Genomic DNA, 23,904 nt, shown 5'->3' with positions numbered 1-23,904 from the left:
CAGCCTGTCCTTGCTGTGTACACAACTTGAGGCAGGAAAGGCACCTTGGGTGAGCATGGCTGTAAGGAATGGTCACCTGAAGGGCCCCTCAAGGATCTCTTGGGTCCACAGGGCATGGTTCTTCTCTTCAGGCAGGAAGATGATGATTGAACCAGGGAACCTTTCTTTTGGTCTGCGGCTCAAGTCTTCCTCACCTCCAGTACTCACGAGTCACAGAAACGCTTGTCTTCTGTGCTGATGGCTTTCTTTAAGGTTCCAGGAACCCCTGGACCCTTCTGCTTGGCAGAGTCATGGCAGAGACTCTCCAGGGACAGAGCTCACCAAACACAGGCAGGCCCTGTGTGGACAGAGACACACCACAGACAGACAGACAGACAGACAGACAGACAGACAGACAGACAGAGGACAGGTCAGTATGACCACTTAGATGGTTCTCTCTTACTGGGATTATCCTTCTGCATCACTATCTTTTCTCATGGTCCCGTTTCTCCAAGGGGACATCTTTCTCTAGGGGTTTTGTATGCCCAGCACTAGTTCCCAGCATGTGTGTGTATGATCTGTCTCTACACTACCTCCCAGCTTTCCATTGCACCTGCCCTGCCATGGCCTATCATCTGTCATTCCTCCCTGGAACCTGATTCCCCACCATGGTACGTGGTATTTGACACCAGAATTTCCACAATAATTGCAGTCATTTCTCTGAGAAAATTATCCCTGTTGGGGGGGGGGATAAAAAAAAAAGAAACAATTCCTCCTCATCTTTGTTTGCTTCAGGTTTGCTTTTGCTTTTGTCTTTTGGTAGGGTCTCATTTGGCCCAGGCTGGCCTTGAACCCTCTGGGGAGCCAAGGGTGACAAGACCCTCCTGGCTCTCACGCCTCCATCTCCTGAATGCTCAGGTTACAGGTGTGTCCCCCACCTCTGCTTCAAAGTGGCTCTGGGATGGAACCCAGGGTTCATGTATGCTAGACAAGCTACAGCTCCTCCCTTCTACCTCAGGACTGCAGGCACTTGACCACAGGCAGTGGCTCTGCAATGCAGAGCTGGCTTGTCTCTACCTCACAGCAGGCACCCTGGATCATGGTCCTGAGAGGTGAGCTAATGGGGCTGAGCCACACTGGAGGACGCAGCCTCCCTGACTTAGACCTCTTTTCACCAGGGAGCCCAGGCTGTCTGTCCTACAGTCCCCAATGCTCTCCTGCCTCAGCCTTTGAGTAGCTGGCAGTACAGTCCTGGGACCCTGGGGCCCTGGGACCCGCCTTTTAAGGCACTGAGGAACAAGTGCCCTAAAACCCAAGACAATTAAGGTAAGCTTGGGTCATAGCTGTTTCACCATTTTAAGACCTGAACCCATGAGTCAGCTGAACCCAAGCTACCTTCTCAAAACTGTTTCCAGGGCAGGATTCAAACACAAGAGTTCTTAGGGGCTTGCCTTAAAAATCATGTGACATTGCCCTTTCCCTACCACAATGTGGACATTCATTACTGAAAAGGAAGTTAACAGTAACTATGTCAGTGTGAGCAAAACACGCACATTTTCAGGGAAGCCAAAGCCTTACCCAGTCATCACCATACTCTGAAGGGGCAGGGGTCAGCTCGTGGTGGAAGGCAGATTCTGGGAAGTTCCTTCCCTCTGTAAACCTACTATGTAGCAACAGTTAGAATTCCTGCTTGCTAAGTCCCAGACACTTTTTTCTTTTTTTAGTTTATCGTTTGTTTTTAAATTTTAAAACAATCTTTTCTCATTTTACAAACCAGTCCCTGTTCCCTTCTCCTGCTTTCCCCTCCTCCTCCTACCCCCCTCCTTCTGCACCCCACACTCTTCAAAGAGGGTAAGATTCCCCACATGGCACATCTCTTTGAGGCAGGACTAAGGCCCTCCTCCCTGTATCTAGGCTGAGCAAGGTACCCCTCCAAAGAGAATGGGTCCCAAAACGCCAGTTCAAGCACGATGGATAAATCTAGCCCCGCTGCCAGGGGCCCCACAGACTGCCCAAGCCACACAACTGTCACCCACATTCAGAGGGCCTACTTTGTCTTATGCAGGTCCCCCTGCTACCCAGATACCTCTTGCACCTTGCCCAGAAGGGGTGGGTCTTTCTCCCTCCTGCCGGTGCTGAGTTTGTACCTCTGCTGCTGCCTTGACACTCAACACTAAGGAGTAGTTTGGGAAGCTTTGTTTGGCCAATGGCAGAGTCGGGGGAAATGGCCTCTTAACAACCGAGTTTGGCGCTGGAGAACAGAGATGGTCTAAAATACCCACTTAGTTTTAAGGCGATTCCTCCAAAGCGATGACGACTGTTGAAGGTCCACAGGAGTCTGGAAGAGGAAGGAGCAGCATCTGCGTTGGTGCTGTCTGTATGTTCTGTGGGACGGAAAGAAAAGTCAGACAGCCACAAACTGAAAACTGTTTTCCCAGTGAAGCTCTCTGAATTTTCACTCACAACTGAGGTTGAGATAAGCACAAACCTGAGACCTTCATCCCATGTAGCTTGGTCTGTTGTTTTCTCTATGAATTGGGCTAGGAATGTAAATGACCTGCCCAGATTAATTGGTTTGTGTCCCTAGGCTAGGAAGCGACCGTTAGTGAAAAGCCACGCGCGCCTCCTGCTGGCCGTTTGGCTGCAACGACACAGGTGAGCGAGCATTAACAAGGTACCTCTCCTGATTGGTCTCTTGTAATTCCTTCCATTTGCCTAGATTTCTCAGTTCACATTAATTTGGGAGGAGTGATCAAAAGTCAACGAAAGGGGAAGCAAGTTCATAAAATTTATGTAAACCAAAGAGTTGGCTGGTCCCCCTCCCTTTCATATATTTTAGTTCTGTCTTAACTCATACTCACTTCCCATGTATCATTAATGAAGACATTTTTGGAGGCTTTTGTACTTCCTGACCTGCTAGTCTGGAACAGGACTGTTCCCTACACGTGTTTATACCTGTTTACCTAAACTGTCCTCCCTTCTAAAGTTCCAGAATTGTCCCTAATAGCACAAATACATTATTATGGTAAATTCGCCAAAGCCTCAAAATAAGATCAAATCATCACCCTTCTAGACCAAAGGGCGGCACACCCACATTCGACCTAGTAACAATCCCTGTCCTAACCTAGTAAAGGATAAACCTAACCTAGTAAAGGATAAAAACAGAAAATTGTTATGATGAAGCCGTTGATTGCTGTTTCTGTTTTCAATAGCTACCTCTCTCTAAACAAATGCCATTTAAAAAGATGTTCCAAAAAGCCAAATTCAGACAAAAGTAAATGATATCTAAGCTCAAAGAAGTAGTTGTTAGGTTTCGTTTATAGCATATATTGTATAAATGAATACATATATGTATATATGATATGATTTAATGTGTTATGGTCTGAAGAGATTACTCAGCAGGTAAGGGTGCTTGCTGCTTTCAAGTGGTTTCCTAATACTCATTTGTGAGCTCACAACTATCTGTTAACTCCAGTTTCAGGGGATCTGGCGCCCTCTTCTGGCCTCCTCAGCTGATGCATGCACCCGTCACACAGACATATACATATATGCATTCAAAATAAAATAAAAATAAACTTTTTTTTAAAAAATGATGTTGTTAAAACATAACGATGATTTGTGTGCCCACATTTCCTTTCTGAACCATAATAGTCAAGATGATTTTTTTAAAAAAAATATGAAGATATATGTATGTATGCATGGGTTAATAACCGCCACATGGGTGCAGGTGAGTGCATTAGGTTCCATGGAACTACAATTACAGATGGTCGTGAGACACCTGATATGGATGATGATAACTGAACTCTGGTTCTTGGCAAGAACAGTAACCTAACCACTCCTAACCACTCCTAACCACTGAGGAGTCCTACCGCCCCTCCAGATGACTTTCAAAGCCAGGCAAGCTGCAGTCTTGATAGTGAACCAGCTATTTAAAATGTCCCCTATGGTTTTCTGAAGAGCATGTCAAATGGGCAAAACATACTTCAGCCTCACTTCTGGCCCTCTCTGGGGTACAATGCCTCTATTCCTTTGCCTCTAGATGTGAAGGGGCAGTTCTAAAAACCTCTAAGCAATGACTCCTAAGCAGAGGCAAGCGATAGAATATATATATTCAAAAGATCCTAAGACCTTCAGGTGCAACTGTTCAAGGATTTAAAAAATAAAAACCAGAATCACAAGGTATCTGCATTTTGATGCCTTGTATCCTATGAGAAATTGGAGCATATCTTGCCAGACACACACGATGTGGTAAAACCAAAGAGACTGTCGTCTTCACCACCCCACTGGTCCCAGGCATGCATGCGGCAGAGCATCTGTAACTTGGCCATCATTAAAAACCAGGTGTGGAGAAAGTCGCCATAATTCTGAAGGTAACGACTGTCCTGGCTAACTTTATGTCAACTGACACAGATTAGAGTCATCAAAGAGAAGGAAACCTCAATTGAAAAAAAAGCCTCCATAAGACTAGGATGTAAGCAAGCCTGTAGAGCATTTTTATCATTAGTGAAAAAGATGGGAAGGCCAGCCCACTATAGGCGTTGCCATCTCTGGGTTGAGCTCCCAGGTTCTGTAAGGAAGCAGGTTGAGCGAGCCCTGAGGAGCAAGCCAGTAAGTAGCTCTCCTTCTTGGCATCAGCTCCAGCCGCCAGGATCATGTCCTGAGTTCCTTAGATGTCTAAGCTAAGGGCAAGTTTGGTCATGGTGTTTCATCACAGCAATAGTAACCCTAAGACATGGAGAGCGGACAACCAATCATGTGCGAGCACAACGCTAACGTAATTACTCGTAACCGCCAGAAAAGGGCGTTTCCCCAGCCTCAACGTACCTTGGCACCCATTCAGGCTAAAAATGTCTTTGGATTGGGTCATAACAATGCAATTCCTGTGGAAAAGCAGGGATATACAGCGATTTTACTGAGGGTCTCAATCAGAGACTAGACTCTGGTATTGTCAAAAGTGAGTGAAAATTCTGAGAGCTTCTTGGGAAAACAGTTTTCAGTTTGTGGCTGTCTGACTTTTCTTTCCGTCCCACAGAACATACAGACAGCACCAACGCAGATGCTGCTCCTTCCTCTTCCAGACTCCTGTGGACCTTCAACAGTCGTCATCGCTTTGGAGGAATCGCCTTAAAACTAAGTGGGTATTTTAGACCATCTCTGTTCTCCAGCGCCAAACTCGGTTGTTAAGAGGCCATTTCCCCCGACTCTGCCATTGGCCAAACAAAGCTTCCCAAACTACTCCTTAGTGTTGAGTGTCAAGGCAGCAGCAGAGGTACAAACTCAGCACCGGCAGGAGGGAGAAAGACCCACCCCTTCTGGGCAAGGTGCAAGAGGTATCTGGGTAGCAGGGGGACCTGCATAAGACAAAGTAGGCCCTCTGAATGTGGGTGACAGTTGTGTGGCTTGGGCAGTCTGTGGGGCCCCTGGCAGCGGGGCTAGATTTATCCATCGTGCTTGAACTGGCGTTTTGGGACCCATTCTCTTTGGAGGGGGTACCTTGCTCAGCCTAGATACAGGGAGGAGGGCCTTAGTCCTGCCTCAAAGAGATGTGCCATGTGGGGAATCTTACCCTCTTTGAAGAGTGTGGGGTGCAGAAGGAGGGGGGTAGGAGGAGGAGGGGAAAGCAGGAGAAGGGAACAGGGACTGGTTTGTAAAATGAGAAAAGATTGTTTTAAAATTTAAAAACAAACGATAAACTAAAAAAAGAAAAAAGAAAAAGAAAAAAGTGTCTGGGACTTAGCAAGCAGGAATTCTAACTGTTGCTACATAGTAGGTTTACAGAGGGAAGGAACTTCCCAGAATCTGCCTTCCACCACGAGCTGACCCCTGCCCCTTCAGAGTATGGTGATGACTGGGTAAGGCTTTGGCTTCCCTGAAAATGTGCGTGTTTTGCTCACACTGACATAGTTACTGTTAACTTCCTTTTTCAGTAATGAATGTCCACATTGTGGTAGGGAAAGGGCAATGTCACATGATTTTTAAGGCAAGCCCCTAAGAACTCTTGTGTTTGAATCCTGCCCTGGAAACAGTTTTGAGAAGGTAGCTTGGGTTCAGCTGACTCATGGGTTCAGGTCTTAAAATGGTGAAACAGCTATGACCCAAGCTTACCTTAATTGTCTTGGGTTTTAGGGCACTTGTTCCTCAGTGCCTTAAAAGGCGGGTCCCAGGGCCCCAGGGTCCCAGGACTGTACTGCCAGCTACTCAAAGGCTGAGGCAGGAGAGCATTGGGGACTGTAGGACAGACAGCCTGGGCTCCCTGGTGAAAAGAGGTCTAAGTCAGGGAGGCTGCGTCCTCCAGTGTGGCTCAGCCCCATTAGCTCACCTCTCAGGACCATGATCCAGGGTGCCTGCTGTGAGGTAGAGACAAGCCAGCTCTGCATTGCAGAGCCACTGCCTGTGGTCAAGTGCCTGCAGTCCTGAGGTAGAAGGGAGGAGCTGTAGCTTGTCTAGCATACATGAACCCTGGGTTCCATCCCAGAGCCACTTTGAAGCAGAGGTGGGGGACACACCTGTAACCTGAGCATTCAGGAGATGGAGGCGTGAGAGCCAGGAGGGTCTTGTCACCCTTGGCTCCCCAGAGGGTTCAAGGCCAGCCTGGGCCAAATGAGACCCTACCAAAAGACAAAAGCAAAAGCAAACCTGAAGCAAACAAAGATGAGGAGGAATTGTTTCTTTTTTTTTATCCCCCCCCCAACAGGGATAATTTTCTCAGAGAAATGACTGCAATTATTGTGGAAATTCTGGTGTCAAATACCACGTACCATGGTGGGGAATCAGGTTCCAGGGAGGAATGACAGATGATAGGCCATGGCAGGGCAGGTGCAATGGAAAGCTGGGAGGTAGTGTAGAGACAGATCATACACACACATGCTGGGAACTTGTGCTGGGCATACAAAACCCCTAGAGAAAGATGTCCCCTTGGAGAAACGGGACCATGAGAAAAGATAGTGATGCAGAAGGATAATCCCAGTAAGAGAGAACCATCTAAGTGGTCATACTGACCTGTCCTCTGTCTGTCTGTCTGTCTGTCTGTCTGTCTGTCTGTCTGTCTGTCTGTGGTGTGTCTCTGTCCACACAGGGCCTGCCTGTGTTTGGTGAGCTCTGTCCCTGGAGAGTCTCTGCCATGACTCTGCCAAGCAGAAGGGTCCAGGGGTTCCTGGAACCTTAAAGAAAGCCATCAGCACAGAAGACAAGCGTTTCTGTGACTCGTGAGTACTGGAGGTGAGGAAGACTTGAGCCGCAGACCAAAAGAAAGGTTCCCTGGTTCAATCATCATCTTCCTGCCTGAAGAGAAGAACCATGCCCTGTGGACCCAAGAGATCCTTGAGGGGCCCTTCAGGTGACCATTCCTTACAGCCATGCTCACCCAAGGTGCCTTTCCTGCCTCAAGTTGTGTACACAGCAAGGACAGGCTGATGCCTTAGGTCGGCTAGAATGCGATATTGCAGCCACGATGGAGGTCCTAGAGAACTGGCTTCCCTTGGTCGGCAGGCAACCTCAGCAGGAAGCCTCACCACCACATAAGGTGCTACGCTGCAGGCTTGACAGATCCTTAGTGCCCGATGTGCTCCTGGACCTGCGCCCTGCGCCCTGGGCCCTGCCGTCCCAGGACCCTGTGCTTGCTGGCCACTTGTCCACATGAGGCTGGAAATGTGTGCACTTCTTAGGCCCTCTCCTGGTGTGGGTTGGCGGGGACATAAGTCCCACTCAGAGGACTGGTGTCGTGTGCCTGCCAGGAAGGCAGTCTCCACAGCAGTGGTTAGAAGGGTCCCTGCATACCACGTGTGACTGTGTTGAGATTCCTTGCTCATAGCTATGATGTCATCACTCCTCCTCCTGCTCCTGGTTTGTGGTTGGCATCCTTGCTGCCCTCCCTTGGCTTGGCCTACCTTTTGGAAAGGCAAGAAGGACAAAGGCCCCATGGCCGCCCCCTCTCCTCCTGTTTGTCTTGACAGCATTTGGCTGGCTGACCTCACACGGAAGGCAGACTTCATATGGGAGACATGCCAGTGTCTCTCCCTCACTTCACCCTGGCAGGCCCTCTCTTCTCTTGGGTCTGGAGAGGGTGAGCTTGCATATTGAAGGGACCATGGAGCCTACCGTGTGGCCACCATACGCCACAGAGCCAACTCCTCTCTCCTGTCCTGGTGGACACCAGGCACAGAGGAAACTGAGCCCTGGGGGGGACACTATGGAGTTGGTTGTGCCCCAGGCAGGATGGCCAAAGGTCACCGCAGCCAGGATTCCAGGGTCTGCCACCAATGGCCCATCTTGTCCTGTCACTGTGAATGCATGGTCCTCAAACCCAAATGCCCCTCCCATGTAGGAGGTAAGAGAACATGTCTCTTCCCCCACCTGGAAGGTACTGGGAAATTCCTAAGAGATCAGCCCTCACTGCTCCTGGGCCTGGCTCACCTGTCACTGCCTTCTGGGGCCCGAGGTGCTGAGGAAGCAGGCGTCTTCTGCTTTGTCTAGGTCGTAGTCTCTGGTCTTTGGTTCATTGTCCTAGGATAGAACTTCTAAGTGCTGCTTAGTAATTCTTTTGTTCTCCTGGGAGCCAGAAAGCAAAGGGGAAGGACGTGTTTTAATAACTGGTCCTCTGGGGGCTGCACCAAAGGAGCCTAGAAGTAGATTAAATGTGGTATGTGAGGAAGCCTCCCTCGGTCCCCAACACTGTTAGGTGGCAGTTGCCAGGCCAGGTCCTGTGCACAGGGAGCTGCTGTGCTGGAGGCCAGAGAGTCCTGGGGACCTCTGCCAGCACAGGGATGACAAATGGCATGGAGCACTGTCCTTGCTCCGGATCTACTGAGGATCCTGGAAAGCCGAGTCAGGTGGAGGGGCACTGTGACGTGGCATGCTCCTGTTGCACAAGCTGCCTTCTGGGTGGTCATGGAGAGAGAAGTCTTGGGGATGCTGATGGAGAGCAGCCCTGCAAGCAACCAGGGACTCCAGAGGCTGACCCTCAGGCGCTGGCTCCCTTGACCACACTGGCAGGGCCACACCCAGCTGCCAGTACTGGTTGGGCTGATTTTGACACACACCCCCCCCACTCCCCATCAGTGTGAAGAGCCTGAAGCACTATTGTCCCTTTGGTTTCAAATCCAATGCCTCTTCCTGTTTCCTGGGATGGAGTCACAGGCAAACCCTGGCCTCTTTTCCTAGTCTGCTGTGTGCTAACTCAGGCAAGAGACTTAAACCAGGGACAGAGGAGAGGAGAGCAGAGGAGAGGAGAGGAGAGCAGAGCAGAGCAGAGGTGAAGAGAGCAGAGGAGAGGAGAGGAGAGCAGAGGAGAGGAGAGCAGAGGAGAGGAGAGCAGAGGAGAGGAGAGCAGAGCAGAGGAGAGCAGAGGAGAGGAGAGGAGAGCAGAGGAGAGGAAAGGAGAGCAGAGGAGAGGAGAGGAGGGCAGAGCAGAGGAGAGGAGAGCAGAGGAGAGGAGAGGAGAGCAGAGCAGAGGAGAGGAGAGGGTGGGTGGCAGGGCCGGCGATGCCTCCCACACTTTGCCTTTTGCCCTGATTGCCTTGGTATCTTGGAACTCATGACCTTGGTATGACCTTCATCTTGCTGGTGACAGCACTGGTTCTTGGGGACTCCTTGAGTTTCAGAATGTGACTTCACCCCCTTCCTGTGGGGCAGATAACCCTGTGCTCATGGGAACTTGGTCCCGTGGTCCCCGGCTGGGTCTTGCAGTTCTCATTGACTAGCTGTGTTCCTTTTACTATCCATAGCAAAGCCCTGTCTGTGCTTCTCAGAAGTTGTGATGTGCTCGGCGACTGGCCCGCGCTCCTGAGTCACATCACTCCTCCATAGACAGAGCTCTGTCCTGGAATGGCCTGGTGGCCGGGCTCTCCTGTTTCCCTTCCTCCTCATCAGCGGTGAAGCTGCTGAGGCAAAGGTCGCGGTGGGTTCACCCCCTGGATACTTTGCGCTTTCCTGTTAGGGTGCCTCATCCCCCCTTGGGCTCTGTGACGTCTCCGGTGGTCCTCTCTGGGCTTGCTGATCGATTCTTCTTTTTTGTCACTCTTCTCCCACCTTGAGGGACTTGTGAGCACATCTGAGCACCACGGGAGAGGAAGGCCCTCCTCACATGTCCAGCTGTCTCTTAGCTCTCTGTTGCCTGGGGTGGGCAAGGATTTGTGCCTTGTTGGATCCTGAGAGTGGGTGCTGCTGGGTGGGGCGGTGGTGGACCCTCAGGACTGGTTTGTCACAATATGTTAATCCCCAATAAAGAGCAGACATTGACTGACAATAGCTCTGAGCCTGGGGAGGCCAGGGCCCTGGTCCTCACAGAGTGCTTGATGTGAGCCCAGAACTCCTGAACAGCACCTCAGAGCTGAGTTCCACAGGCGGAGGGTCGAGAGAGCTCCCCCAGCCACGTCCCTGAGGAGACTAGTGACCTTCATGAAGGGATTTGTTGTGTGTGCTACACGCTAACCAACCCTGGACCCTTTCTCACTGCAGAGATAGGTTGTAACCTATGAGTCTGGAGGGACACCAACTCTCGGCTCATGGTATGCCCTAAAGAAAGTGGCATGTTCCTGAGGAAGAGGCTCCAGATTTTGTCTGTGGCCTTGGGACACGGGGAAGGCATGTGTGGGAAGAGGGGTGGTCCCTGACTGATAGGCAGGACCCAGAGGTATGTGGAAGGGGTGACAAGCGGCCTCAGCTCCTGCCCTGGAGCAGGCAGGCTAGCTTTGAAAGCCAGCGCCCTGACTGAGTGCATGAGGGGCAGACTCCTTCTCTGCCTCCTGCAGGACAGAGCATCTAGGTGTGCCACTCCTCTGAGCTCTTAGGTCTATCTATTCCTGCTCCTGAAGTCACTTTCCAAAGAAGCTGTGTCACTCCCCGTAGATGGGAGCAGGGCAGAGGCAGTCTCCTAAGTGCGCTGGGCCGCGTGCCACAGGCCCAGAGATCTCCCCATGCTCCCTTCTTCCTCCCAGGCGCCTGTCATTGTCTTTTCTTGTGGGTTCTTGCCTGGTGCCAGGCATCTCTGGGAGCAAGAGGTATTCTGGGGCAGCCAGGGAGAGGGAGCCCTCAAGCTCAGGGCCAGCCTGTTGAGTTCTTCAGACAGTGTTGCCAGTGTTCCTCCTGAAGCCTTCCTGGGCAGCTCTGCTTAGGGGTGAGGCCATGTTCCAGGGACAGGGAGCAGCAGAGCCCTCCCCACCAGATCCCGAGTCCCGAGGTCTCTGGACAGCAGAGCCTGGGCTCTGTCTTGCCTGCTTGCTTGTGTGGTCTCTGCTTCACTATCGGTGTCTCTGAGGACATTTGCTTGGCCTCTCTGAGTCCCAGCAAGCAGTCCTTCAGACCTTCTGAGGAGGAGAGGAAGCGGTGAGACTGTGGCCCTGGCTTCTTTGGCCTGTGTCTGCCTTCCCTTACTGTCTGGTTCTTGTTGTCAACCTGCTTGGCCACTTGGAAGCTACTGAATCCTGTCACATGGCAGAAAGTTGATGCCTCTCCCTCCCGCAAACGCAAAACAAGGGGAAGGGCTGGAGACTTGGTTCAGAGGTTGAAGCTGCTTGCTCCATTATCCTCAGGTCGGCATCTCAGAGCCCCATACCCATGTACTATGCAAAGCACTGTTGTGAACTTGTGAAGCCCAACTGCAGGGGACAGGAGGCAAGAGGCTGGGCTTTGCCTGCTTCCAGCCCAGTGGAGATGTGCACCCTGGGTTCAGATGGAGTGTGCAGGGTGATGCAAGAGGACTTTGCTGCCCTCTTTGGGACTTGTGCGGGGACAGGTGAGCCAGTGCACACACAGTCTGGTAAGGGGTGGGACCACAGCCCCCGGTTTGGGCCCCCCTCCCCATCTGGAGCCCCCAACCTCGGCCACCTGTCTCATATGTCTTTGTCTTCTTGAAATGGCAAAAATCGTGGTGTTCTCCCTGAGGTTCAGTCACAGGTGAGAACTCCTGAAGGGACAAGAATGCCCTGTGAACTGAAAGTCATTCCATGGCCCTCAGCCCACAATAATACATCGTTTCCACAACTGGGCCACAACCTCCTCACACCAGTTTTGAGATGCAAAGGTCTCCTCCTGCCCATGTCGCAGTCACGCACATTTACACGCACATGCACGCACGCACGCACGCATGCACGCACACACACACACACACACACACACACACACACACACCCCCCTTCGCAGTTTAATTCCTCTATGGTCCCTTTAAGCTCAGTCATCACTGGTCCTCCTCCTTCTCTCTAGGATAGTTCTCCCTGAATTCCACCTGATCTCACAGGTGCATCAACATCCATCCAGACCTGTTTTGTGTCCTAAAGTACCAGTTTGAATATACATGTTTCCATAGCTAATGCACTGGCATACATCATGAATGTCTTTGAACTGGTGGACAGGAGTGTCACAATAGAAATGTGGGCTATGTCATGGTCTTGTCACAACCCAGTCCTCCAAAGACTTGGAGCCTTGTGTAGTCATTGTGACTGCTTCTGTGGCTCCCAGCCTCTTTAGCAAGATTGTGTTGCTAATCCCACTGTCCTCTCCTGTGGCCCATTTGGTACTCATTGTCACTCTATGGGTGACTGTGAGTGCCATTCCTGTGTCACAGAGGAGGGAACTAGAGGATGTGGTGGATGTGTCCTTGCCAGGTCAACAATACTCTGAGCCCAATTCTGAGCCTGGGTCCAACCAGGAGGAGCAGCAAGAGCTGTCATTTCTGCATTTGGGCCCTGGGCTGGGACAGTTACCATGGCAGCCTGGGAAACAGGACAGATGAGTGAGTGAGTGTGGATGTGTCGACCATAGCCTCCCAGCTCCACACAGCAGTGTATGCAGGCTCTTTACCTGTCCTTGGCCCTCTGCCTTCTCTCTCTCAGTTCAGAGGATGCTCATGGTAGGACTGGGCCTTGGCCAGTGCCCACAGATCCTAAGTGGCCCAGTCAGTCTCAACCCAGGATGTAGTCAGGCGAATTTTGTTTTGGCCCATTTTTTTAGAGGACAGAATGGAGCTGAAACCAGGCATTTTCTCTTTCCTCCATACTCTCAGGTGAGGGTGTTGTGTATGTTTGGAGTTTGGCCTGAATCTGATACCCTTGAACCCTCATTTCTTTGTTTCTTAAGATGTTCTAGAAACTGGTGTTTTGTCACCATTTTCAATTTAAGATTTATGTATCCATACTTCTGTAACGTGTTTTCTATTTGTCCCACACTCATGTCTCCTTTTAAAAATTCAACATACTTTAAAAATATACAGTTACCGCTAGATTTTGGGGTTTATACTTGTCATGGTGATGTGTAGATTCATAAAATTTGATACCAATATGGACTTCTAGAGTTTCTTTTTAATGTGCAAGTCCTTTTAACAAATATGTATACATATGTATATATGTATGTACATATGTGTGTGTATACACAGTGTGTGTGTTTGCATGTGTGTTCCTCTGTGTCCTCTGTGTGTGTTCTATGAGAATGATTATTACCAAAGGAGTTGTCATTGAACAATTAAAATTACCTTCATCATCAAGGAACATAAACATTTGTATTGTCCAACATGATTATTGAAAGTCTCACATGAAGATGGACATGTTTCATCAACAAGAAATACTGCATATTCTGAAAATGTACTAAGAGTTTCCTTTCTGTTTCCAGGCCTGGCTAAGAAGACATTCTGAGAATACACCAAATACAATTAGGGGCTGGACAGATGGCCCCGGGTTTCAAAGACTATGTTGACAGGCATCAACATTGTGTTTGACATCTCCCTGAGAATTCTATCTGGGGGAGGGTAAACTGTCTACTGTGGGCATTTGGTGTACATGATACATGTAGGTGAAACACTGATACACACAAAATATAAACCTTTTAAAATTACAATTTATAGAAGAAAAGGCCTTAATGTATAAGAAGGTTTTTGCGACAGTGTCACAGATTAATCTTTAATAAGATGGAAACTTTTTAAAATATTTTTTTTAATTTAAATTCAAAACAAACTTGTTTTACATGTCAAACCCAGTTCCCCCTACCAACCCCTGTCCCATTCCCCTTTCTGTTCCCCAGGGAGGATGAGGCCTTCAATGGGAGAATCTTCAAAGTCTGTCACATCATTTGGAGCAGTGCTCAGACCCTCCCCCATGTGTCTAGGCTGAGGGAATGTCAAGAGGGAAACTTTGATGCTACTTTCTTTTTAGAATATCTATTTTTAAATTGTGTGTGTGTGTGTGTGTGTGTGTGTGTGTGTGTGTGTGTGTATAGGTATGTGCAGGTGTTAGTCAAGGTCAAAAGTGTTTGTCAGGTCTCCTGGGACTGGATTTATAGATAGTTGTCAGTCAATGTGGGTGGTGTTGGTGCAAGTGTTACAGCTCTGGAGGGAAAGCGACCCTGACTGTCAGAAGTCAGGCAATATGTACAGCTGTGAAGGAGCGGTGTCTTGGATACCTACAACTCTGAAGAGAAAGGGTATTCTGACTGTTAGAGTCAGGCTGTACCTGAAGCTGGGTTCCAGTGGTCGATGATCTCCCCACAGGATGTGGCAATCCTATTCCTCTCAAGAGAGAGCCCTTACAACTGAGCTCTGCTGCACTCCCCATTGGGAGGACACCCAGCAGAGGTGTCCATTCCTTCTCGGCCCCAGCCCAAGTTATTACTTTTCTGCTTCACTCTGCTAAGGGTGAAACCCCTGCAGAAATGGAGCAGTCTACTCTGGCTCCAGTAAAATGTTACTTCTGCTCCGCTCCTCTAGGGATGTTTCTCAGCAGAGGTGTCAGTAGTTTCTCTGCTCTGCCCCAGTAGGGAGTTTCCCAGCAGAGATTCTGTTCCCCTTCGCTAAAGAAGGTCATCACCCAAAACTCAAGAGATTTATTGGAAGGAGGATTCCAGGAGAGTGGCTGCCTCTTCTAGGGTGGGAAAGGGCAGCTACCAAATGAACATGCACAGGGCTTATATAGGGCTTCTTAGGGCTGGAGTTTTTCCAGGGAGAAGATTTTCAGGGTGGGAATTGGTCAGATTTCAATCCCCTGAGCTTGACAAGCTCAGAAACTGGCTGGATTTCATGCTGAGGGATTGGCTGGTTTCATGCTCTGTTGGTCAGGGGCTGGAGTGTTTCTTCAGCTCTGGTTTCAAGGCCAAAGTGTATTTCTTTTACTGCCTCTAGCTTCAGGGTCAGAGTGGGTTTCTTTGGCTGGCCCTTTTACCCTACAGTTGGAAACCAAACTGAAGTCTTCTGCAAGAGAAGCAAGTGCTCTTAACTGCTGAACCATCTCTCCAGCATGATGGGAGATGTCATTCTGTATATGTTTCTCATACTGGTTAATGAATAAAGCACTGTTGGCCAATAGGAAAGCAAGGGAGGGGGGACTAGGAGACAAGGAGGAAAGAGGAAGTGGTAGGGAGGGGTCAACATGGAGAGACTGAAGAGAGAACACCAGCCCACTCTCCGTTAAGATGAGACCACATGGAAATACTTAGATTAATAGAAATGGGTTAATAATTAAGACAGAGCTAGCCAATAAGAAACTAGTACCTAGCCAAAAGCATTATATCAAATACAGCTTCTCTGTGTTTTATTTGGGGCTGGCACTGCGGTGGGGGTCCAGGCCGGCAGGGAAAACCTACTCCTAATATATGGTGCCACAACGTGGCTAATAAGAACTTCCACTTAAAACTAAGAAAAGCTAAAGAAATGGTTGTAGAAACAAAAGAACAAAGACAAGCAAGGTTTCTTAACAGCAGCATGTTTCTCAGTTGAACTCTGTTTTGCTAGAGACAAGCAGAGACTTGCGCAGCTCCTTCAAGGGAGGTTTCCTGACTCAGCATAAGTGGCAAAAAACTGGAAGGCTTTTAAAGAGCTCTACTAGCAACTGAATGGTGTGTACCAGAGCGGCAATGGCAATGACCACATCTTCAAGCGGGCAACATGCTGCTGGGTGCAGCGTAGACCAAGGCAGTGAGCATAGCTCTCAGTTCTGGCGGTAAAAGTACCTGCTGCCATCTTGGATAGACCGTGACTAATACAGTTGTGGCTTTCATTTTAGGAAGGTTGTTGTTTACCAGATACAGACTCGTGGCCAGAAAAAGATAAAGATTTACAGTAAAGACAGATTCACATTAAGAAAAAGCACTAAAAGTTTACATTGTGTTCTAAAATATATGTAGGCTTGGGAGAGAAAAGGAATAAAATGGTTTTAAAAAGACAGTGAGGAGCTGAGTGTGGTGGCACACGCCTTTAATCCCAGCACTCGGGAGATAGAGGCAAGCAAAGTAAACCTGGTATGCAGAGTGAATTCCAGGACAGATAAAAGTTACACAGAGAAACCCTGTCTCAAAAAAAAAAAAAAATAAAATAAAATAAAAATAAAAATAAAAGTAAAAGAAACAGAGTAATAAAAAAGCCACAGTAAAGATGGAGAGAATCTGGATACTGCGTAGTATTATATTGTCTTTGTATTGTTTGACTGCTGAGGAAACAACTATTAAAGGAAATGCTGTTGGATTAATTCAATTTATATATTTTAAAAAATGCTTTGACTTCAAAATTTAAGTCCAAGAACAGGTTACTGGGGGAAAGGATTTCTATTTCTGTTTCCACAGAAAATCAAAAGCTGTGGATTCCTTCCAGACTACATGGTTTGATCAAGCCAGACCCCCTGAAATATTGTCCCAGGCAGGTGATCCAACATTCAAAACAGTTGGGACAAGGCAGCCTTGCAGAATACAGCCAGGATTTCTATGTCGTCTTAGGCTTCCCCATGACAGCGCCCCTACAAGCAGGAAGCAATTTGTAAAGAATGACGCCCAAATTCCCAAATATTATTTGTTTGTTTTCATTTAAATGGGGTTGGTTATAAATGGTTAATGACAGCAACTAATCTCTTTTTAAAGGTAAAAAGGGAATTATGGTATAGATATGAATACTTTGTTTTGGAATGGATTTTCATTTATTGATACAAATTTAAAGTCAATTTTGTGATATGTATATTTCTCCTTTTGTTTAGGTATTGGGTTTATATAGCTCATTTAAAAATAATGTAGTATAGATTATAGATAATTACCTATAAAAGTCAAAACTTAGAGTTAAGTTAGGTTTTCAAGATGTATTTGAGATGGATAGGAATTCTTCAAACCTTTCAAAGACCTACAGAATATGGCATTTAAAATGGTTTAGGGTCTTTATTAACAGTGAGGCACAACTGCTCCTGGCAACACCACCTGCATCAGAAAGGAAGATGGACATCGAAGAAACGCGTTATGAAGTTTACTTCCAATATTGCAAGACTAGCCATTTGGACAAGATACTGCTCTTGTCTGGACTGTTTGACTCCATGCTGTATAAACTGGACATGCAGGACCCACAGAAAAGTGACTGCTGATTCAAGATGGACATTGCTACAGAGTTCCTGCTTCATGGAAGAGTCTGGCAGACATTCTGCAGCACACAGAGAAAAGTGACTGACAAACTGCCAATACAGATGGATGGTTTAAAGTTTCCTGCTTTGCTGAGGAGTCTGCCAGACACACTATGGCCTATGAGCTGAAGATGGAAGATTACAGAAGAACTTCCGGTGACTGACCAGGCAAATTGTCTCTGTCATTTCTAGAGTTTATATATTATCCTTCTGTGGTCTTTGAGGGAGTTGAAGACAAATAGTTATGGTTATAGTTTTCCTTAGATAGGATTACAGATAAATTACATATAAGACTTTAGACTCACAAAGATAGGATAGATAGAATATTTTCTTTAAGTCCTACTAAATGTTAATGGACTAAATATTGTTAACTGTGATTCTTATTTGATAAGTGTTGTGTTTTGCTTTGTTAAGTTTAAAACCCTTCTTTTTATTTAGACAGAAAAGAGGAGATGATGGGAGATATCACTCTGTAAATATGTTTCTCATACTGGTTAATGAATAAAGCACTGTTGATCAACAGGAAAGGAAGATAGGAGGGACTAGGAGACAAGGAGGAAAGAGAAAGTAGTAGGGAGGGGTCAGCATGTAGAGACTGGAGAACAGAGGTCTGGGTCTACTCTCTGGTAAGATGAGACCATGTGGAAATACTTAGATTAATAGAAATGGGTTAATAATTAAGACAGAGCTAGCCAATAAGAAACTAGTAACTGGCCAACAACATTATACCTAATACAGTGTCTCTGTGTGTTATTTGGGGCTGGTGCCCCTGGTGAGACCAGGCCGGCAGGAAAAACCTTACTCCTTACATCAGCCCATTTCCCCAATCCACTCTTTCTTTGTGTCACTGGCAACAGAGACATTTCATGTACACCGCACTGGTAGCCACCTGAGAAGTTCTTTTTGGAGATTTCCCACTCAGACAAAACAAGATTCATGGCTGTGATGGAGAAATGTTTCAGGGGAATCAAATGTGAAATGAAGTTGGATTTATTTCAACTGTAAAAAGTACTCCAGTAAAAGTAAAGTGGACCACTTAGGACAAGTGTGGAGAGAGTCAGGCATCTTTACAAAGGGTAACCAAGAGATCTTGATGGCTCTTGTCAATCTGTACAGGTTGCGAAACAACCACCCCTTCTTCCCAAGGCTGCTTAAAGTGTGTACCGTATGTACCAAAGCTTAAACAAATTTTCTCTACTAACAAAACCATGAAGGGAATTATTAAGGTCTAGGAACATGGAGTGATGGGAATTAAAGGTTATACATAATTTTAGCCTTAAGTATGTACAGTCTAATTACTATCCTGAACATCACTGATTGTGGCATTACTGGGATGCTCATCTGACCCTAAGTAAGAGTAATTTATTATTGTCTTTGGTGAGATGCCTCTCAGAGAATGTGTGTCTCATCGAACCATTTAGTCCTCAGCAAATGTGTCTTGTCTCTGAAGTCCCCTGCCTTCTGAGCAGTTTAAGCAGACCAGGTCCAAGGAGCAGAGCCCCCTTCTTCTCCCAGCCCTTTTCAAGTCATCTTTCTATCTTGTACCACACCTCATGTTGGTAGAATTGAAGCTAATGCTTTGGACTCCCTGCAGATCTTCATCTCCAATGTGCCTGTAGGACCTGGAAAGAAAGGAGTCATCTGGACAGGTGATGTTTTCCGGCAATTCCTCCATACACAGTGGCACAGATAAGTTATTTTTCTGCTAGAATCTATTATATGTAGTCTTTTTTATTATTCATCATTTAAAAATTTATTTTACATGCCCTTTGCCAATAATGAGATTGATGACTACCTTATATGCCATCCTAGAGCCCTCATCCAGTAGCTGATGGAAGCAGAAGCAGACACCCATAGCTAAACACTGAGACAAACTCCTGGAATCCAGGTGCAGAGAGGGAGGAGTGATAAGCAAAGGGGTCAAGGCCAGGTTGGAGAAACCCACAGAAACAGCTGACTTGAACAAGGGGGAGCTTATGGACCCCTGTCTGATAGCTGGGACACCAGTATAGGACTGACTGAGACCCCCTGAATGTGGTGTTAGTTAGGAGGACTGGCAGTCTATGGGGCCTCTGGTAGTGGAGGAGTATTTATCCCTAGGATACAAAAGGATTTCAGGAGCCCATTCCTCATAGAGGGATACTCTCTCAGCCTAGACACATGGGGGGGGGGGCTAGGCCCTGCTCCAAATGATATGACAGACTTTGAAGATCCCCCATGAAAGGCCTCACACTCCCTAAGGAGCAGAAAGGGGATGGGGTAGGGGCTTGGGGGGACAGGGGAAGAGGGTGAAGGAACTGGGATTGACATGTAAAACAAGCTTGTTTCAAATTTAAATAAAAATATTATCATAAAAATAAAAAATTATTTTACATACCAACCACAGTTTCCCCTTCCCCCTCTCCTTTTGTTCTATCCCCCCCATCCACTCCTCCTCTTTCTCCTTTCAGATGGGGTAAGGCCTCCCATGGAAATCAACAAAGCATGACATATCAAGTTGAGGCAGGACCAAGCTCCTCCCACTTACATCAAGGCTGCACAAGGCATCCCACCATATGAAATAGGTCCCAAAGATCCAGCTCATGCATCAGGGCCAGGTCCTGGTCCCACTGCTAGGAGTCCCACAAGCAGCCCAAGCTACACAACTGTTGCAGAGGTGCAGAGGGCTTAGGTTGGTTCCATGCTGGCTCTCTAGCTGTCCTTCCAGAGTCCGTGAGCTTCCACAAGCTCAGGTCAACTGTCTCTGTGGGTGTCATGATCTTGACCCCCTCCCCCTCATATAACCCCTCCACCCTCTCTTTAGCTGGATTCCCAGAGCTCATATCAGTGCTTGGCTATGGAGCTTTGCATCTGCTTCCATTAGGTACTGGATGAAAGCTCTGTGATGATAATTAGGGTGGTCACCAATCTGATTACAGGGGAAGGCCAGATTAGGCATCTTCTCCACTACTGATAGGAGTCTTGGCTGGAATCATCCTTGTGGATTCCTGGGAATTTCCCTGGGTTTCTCCATAATGGCTCCCTCTATCTCTTTCATTACTCTCCCCCTCCATCTTGCCCCCAACTCGGCTATTCTGATCCCTGATGTTTCCATCCCCCCATTCCCTCCCCTCTACTTTGCCCACCCCCAGTTTACTCAGTACAGCTCATCTATTTCTTCTCCCCAGGGAGACCCATGTATCCCTCTTAGGGTCCTCCTTGTTACCTGGTTTCTCTGTGTCTGAGGATTGGAGCCTGGTTATCCTGTGCTTTGCATCTAATATACACTCATGAGTGAGTACATACCATGTTTGCCTTTCTGAGTCTGGGTTATCTCACTCAGGAGATTTTTTTTTTCTGGTTCCATCCATTTGCCTGCAAATTTCATGATGTCACTGCTTTTTTTTTTCCTACTGTGTAACACTCCATTGTGTAGATATACTACATTTTTTTTTATCCATTCTCCTGTTGAAAGGGCATCTAGGTTGTTTCTGGGTTCTAGCTTTTGTAAATTATGATGCTATGAACATAGCTGATCAAATGTCCTTGTAGTATGAGTGTGAATCCTTTGGGTATATGCCCAAGGATGGTAATGCTGGGTCTTGAGGTAGGTTGATTCCCAATTTTCTGAGAAATTGCTGTACTGATTTCCAAAGTGGCTGTACAAGTTTGCACTCCTACCAGTAGTGGAGGAGTGTTCCCCCTACTCCATATCCTCTCCAACACAGGCTGTCATTATCATTTTTGGTCTTGGCCATTCTGAAAGATGTAAGATGGTATCTCAGAGTCATTTTGATTTGCATTTCCCTGATAACTAAGGACGTCAAAAACTTCTTTAAGTGTATCTTGGCCATTTGAGATTCTTCTGTTGACAATTCTGGGACCTCCTGAAACTGAAAAGCAAAGGTCACTGTCAATAAAACAAACTAGTAGCCTACAGAATGGGAAAAGATCCTCATCAACCCCATATCTGACAAAGGCCTGATCTCCAAAATATAAAAAGAACTCAAGAAACTAGACATCAAAATACCAAATAATCCCATCATAAATAGAGTCTAAAGAAGACTGGATATCGAGCTTAGGGCAGGATCGGAGGACAGGAACTGGCCTAGGGCCTGTGAAGGCTCTCGGGTGTTCAGCAGCTGGGTGAGGCAGCCCAGCATCAATGGGGCTGCAGGCCTCTGGGTGGACATCTTGGGAAGGAGAGGTGTGTGCATGCAAAAATCGGATCACACCCTTCAGTCACCATTCCTGGCCCTTTCTTGAGTCACCCGAAAATGGACAGTTCTTGGTGATAGTTTCCTTCAAGGATTTGACTGTGGTCTTCACCTGAGAGGAATGGCAGGCAGTACCTAGACCCTGAACAGTACCTCAAATAGAGAGATGATGCTGGAAAACTACAGGAACCTCATCTCAGTGGGGTTTCATGTTAGCAAACCAGAAGTGATCTTAAAATTGGAACAAGGAGAAGAGCCTTGGATAGTGGAAGAATTTCCAAGTCAAAACCCCACAGGGAAGTGTGAACACTGAGCAGAAGATGATATCTTAGAGAAGAACAAGGGGCACAAGACGCACTTTTGAAGCAATTTGTAGCCTTCAGTAACAAAACAATGCCAGACAGAGCCACCCTGTTTGAAAAACAGTTGCTCTTGACATGAATACTATTTCTTCAGAAAAAATGCTCCATAAATATGATCTAGTGGGAATGGCTTGAGAACAAATTCAGAAGGAACTGTTGCAAAGCAAAGCAAATGCAATGGTAATTGCTGATCCTATTGGGTGTGAGGAGCCACTGCTCCACATGAAGCCTGACAAAAGCCATTCTAGGACAAAACAGAGCAAATGTGATGATGAGGTTGGTGAAGATCTTATTCAAGACTAGACCATCCAGTCTTTCAGTCAACTTTCTGAATATAATAAGGGAGGGAAACCCATCCTACAAAAGTCAGCCCCTTTTGCAGGAGTGGAGGGACATGCTGAAAGAAAGTGAAATGAAGGTGCTGAGTGCAGGAAAACCTTTTCTAAGAGGTCCACCCTCATTGTACATTAGAGAATCCACACAGGAGAGAGGCCCTATGCTTGTAGTTATAGTAGGAAAACTTTTCATATAATGACAAGCTTCACTTGACACTCTGGGGAGAGGCCATATAAATGCAGTGTGGGAAAGCCTTCATTGACAAATCTGCCCTCTCAGTGCAGCAGAGAATTCATGGAGTGGGGAAATCCTATGAGTATAACGAATGTGGGAAGACCTTCTTTTGGAAGCCAGCCCTGGCTGAGCATTTCAGATTGCACACAGGGGAGAAGCCTTATAAATGCAAGGAGCATGGGAATGCCTTTGGCAAGAAACCTTACCTCATTGTACACCGAAGAACTCACAGAGGCGATAAGCCAAACAAATGCAAGGAATATGGGAAAACCTTCTTCTGTCCGTCAGTCCTGACAGCACACCAGAGAATTCACACAGGGGAAAAGCTGTATGAGTGCAGTGAGTGTGAAAAAACATTCTTTTGCCAGTCGGTCCTCAGTGTGCATCTGAGAAGTCATATCGGGGAGAAACCCTATAAATGCCACCAGTGTGGCAAAGTTTTTGTACTACACCTGCCCTTGTTGCACATCAGGTAATCTACAGATCCAAAAGGTAATGAATGCAGGAAGCTTTTTAAGACAACACTTATCAGAGAACTCGCCCCAGAGAGAAGCATGGTGTGCTTAGTAAAAGGAGTCGAACACCCACTGCAAAGTCCAACTGCAGTGAGCAGAAAAAAGTGAACATGACAGAGTCATTATGAGTGTGATACACACAAGTGCACAGTCTACAAAGCTCATGCTGCTTTGCACATGAGAGAACCATATAGGAGACCTTATGAATGTCCCGAGTGTGGGAGGACCTACTGCCGAAGTCAGCTCTCTGATACCATCAGAAGACACAGGAGAGAGGTCTGATGAGTGTAAGGAGTGTGGGAAAACCTTCTGCCAAAAGTTTCCTTTACCGAGCACCAGTGGACTCATGTTGTGGGGGGGCATACATGCAAAGAATGTGGGAAATCTTTCCACCATCAGTCAGCATTCACAGTGCATAAGAGAATTTACACAGGAGGGAAACTGTGTTCATATAATGAATGTGGCAAAGGCTACCATTGGCTCTGGACTCTGACTGAGCACCAGAAAATACACATAGGGAAGAAACCCTATGAATGTGACATGTGTAAGAAATCAAACTTCCTTTTACATCAGAAAACTCACAAGAAGTAAATTCCAATAAGGCAACAGGTAACTTACATAATGATCAAATCCTGAATTATGCATAAAGGAGCGAGACGGTGTCAGCATCTGGACTATTGGAAGATTTTCTGCTGACATCAGCCCTGTAACATCAGAGAGCTCACATAGGCAACATACAGTTTATTTTATGAACTTCAGACTTTTAGTGTTACTGTGAAAACATTCAGCATCAAACATTACACCAGGTGTGCCTGTCTCCCTTTCAAATCCTGAAACTAACATTAATCCCTACTTGGTTACCCTCCAGGTCAGTTTACATAGAGTGTGTTGCCAGATATGAGGGTCCAGCCTTGATTCCAGGTCACTACCA

At 47.1% G+C, this 23,904-nt stretch overlaps 1 pseudogene; it reads left to right on the top strand.

Moving 5' to 3' along the window:
- Positions 1-11,532: 11,532 nt before the first annotated feature.
- LOC127224741 (zinc finger protein 334-like) lies at positions 11,533-23,564 on the top strand (annotated as a pseudogene).
- The last annotated feature ends 340 nt before the right edge of the window (positions 23,565-23,904 follow it).

Source organism: Phodopus roborovskii, unplaced genomic scaffold (assembly GCF_943737965.1).
Source record: "Phodopus roborovskii unplaced genomic scaffold, PHOROB, whole genome shotgun sequence".
NCBI classification, from domain to species: Eukaryota; Metazoa; Chordata; class Mammalia; order Rodentia; family Cricetidae; genus Phodopus; species Phodopus roborovskii.
The sequence above is the reverse complement of the archived record's forward strand: the minus strand, read 5'-3'. Positions and strand labels throughout refer to the sequence as shown.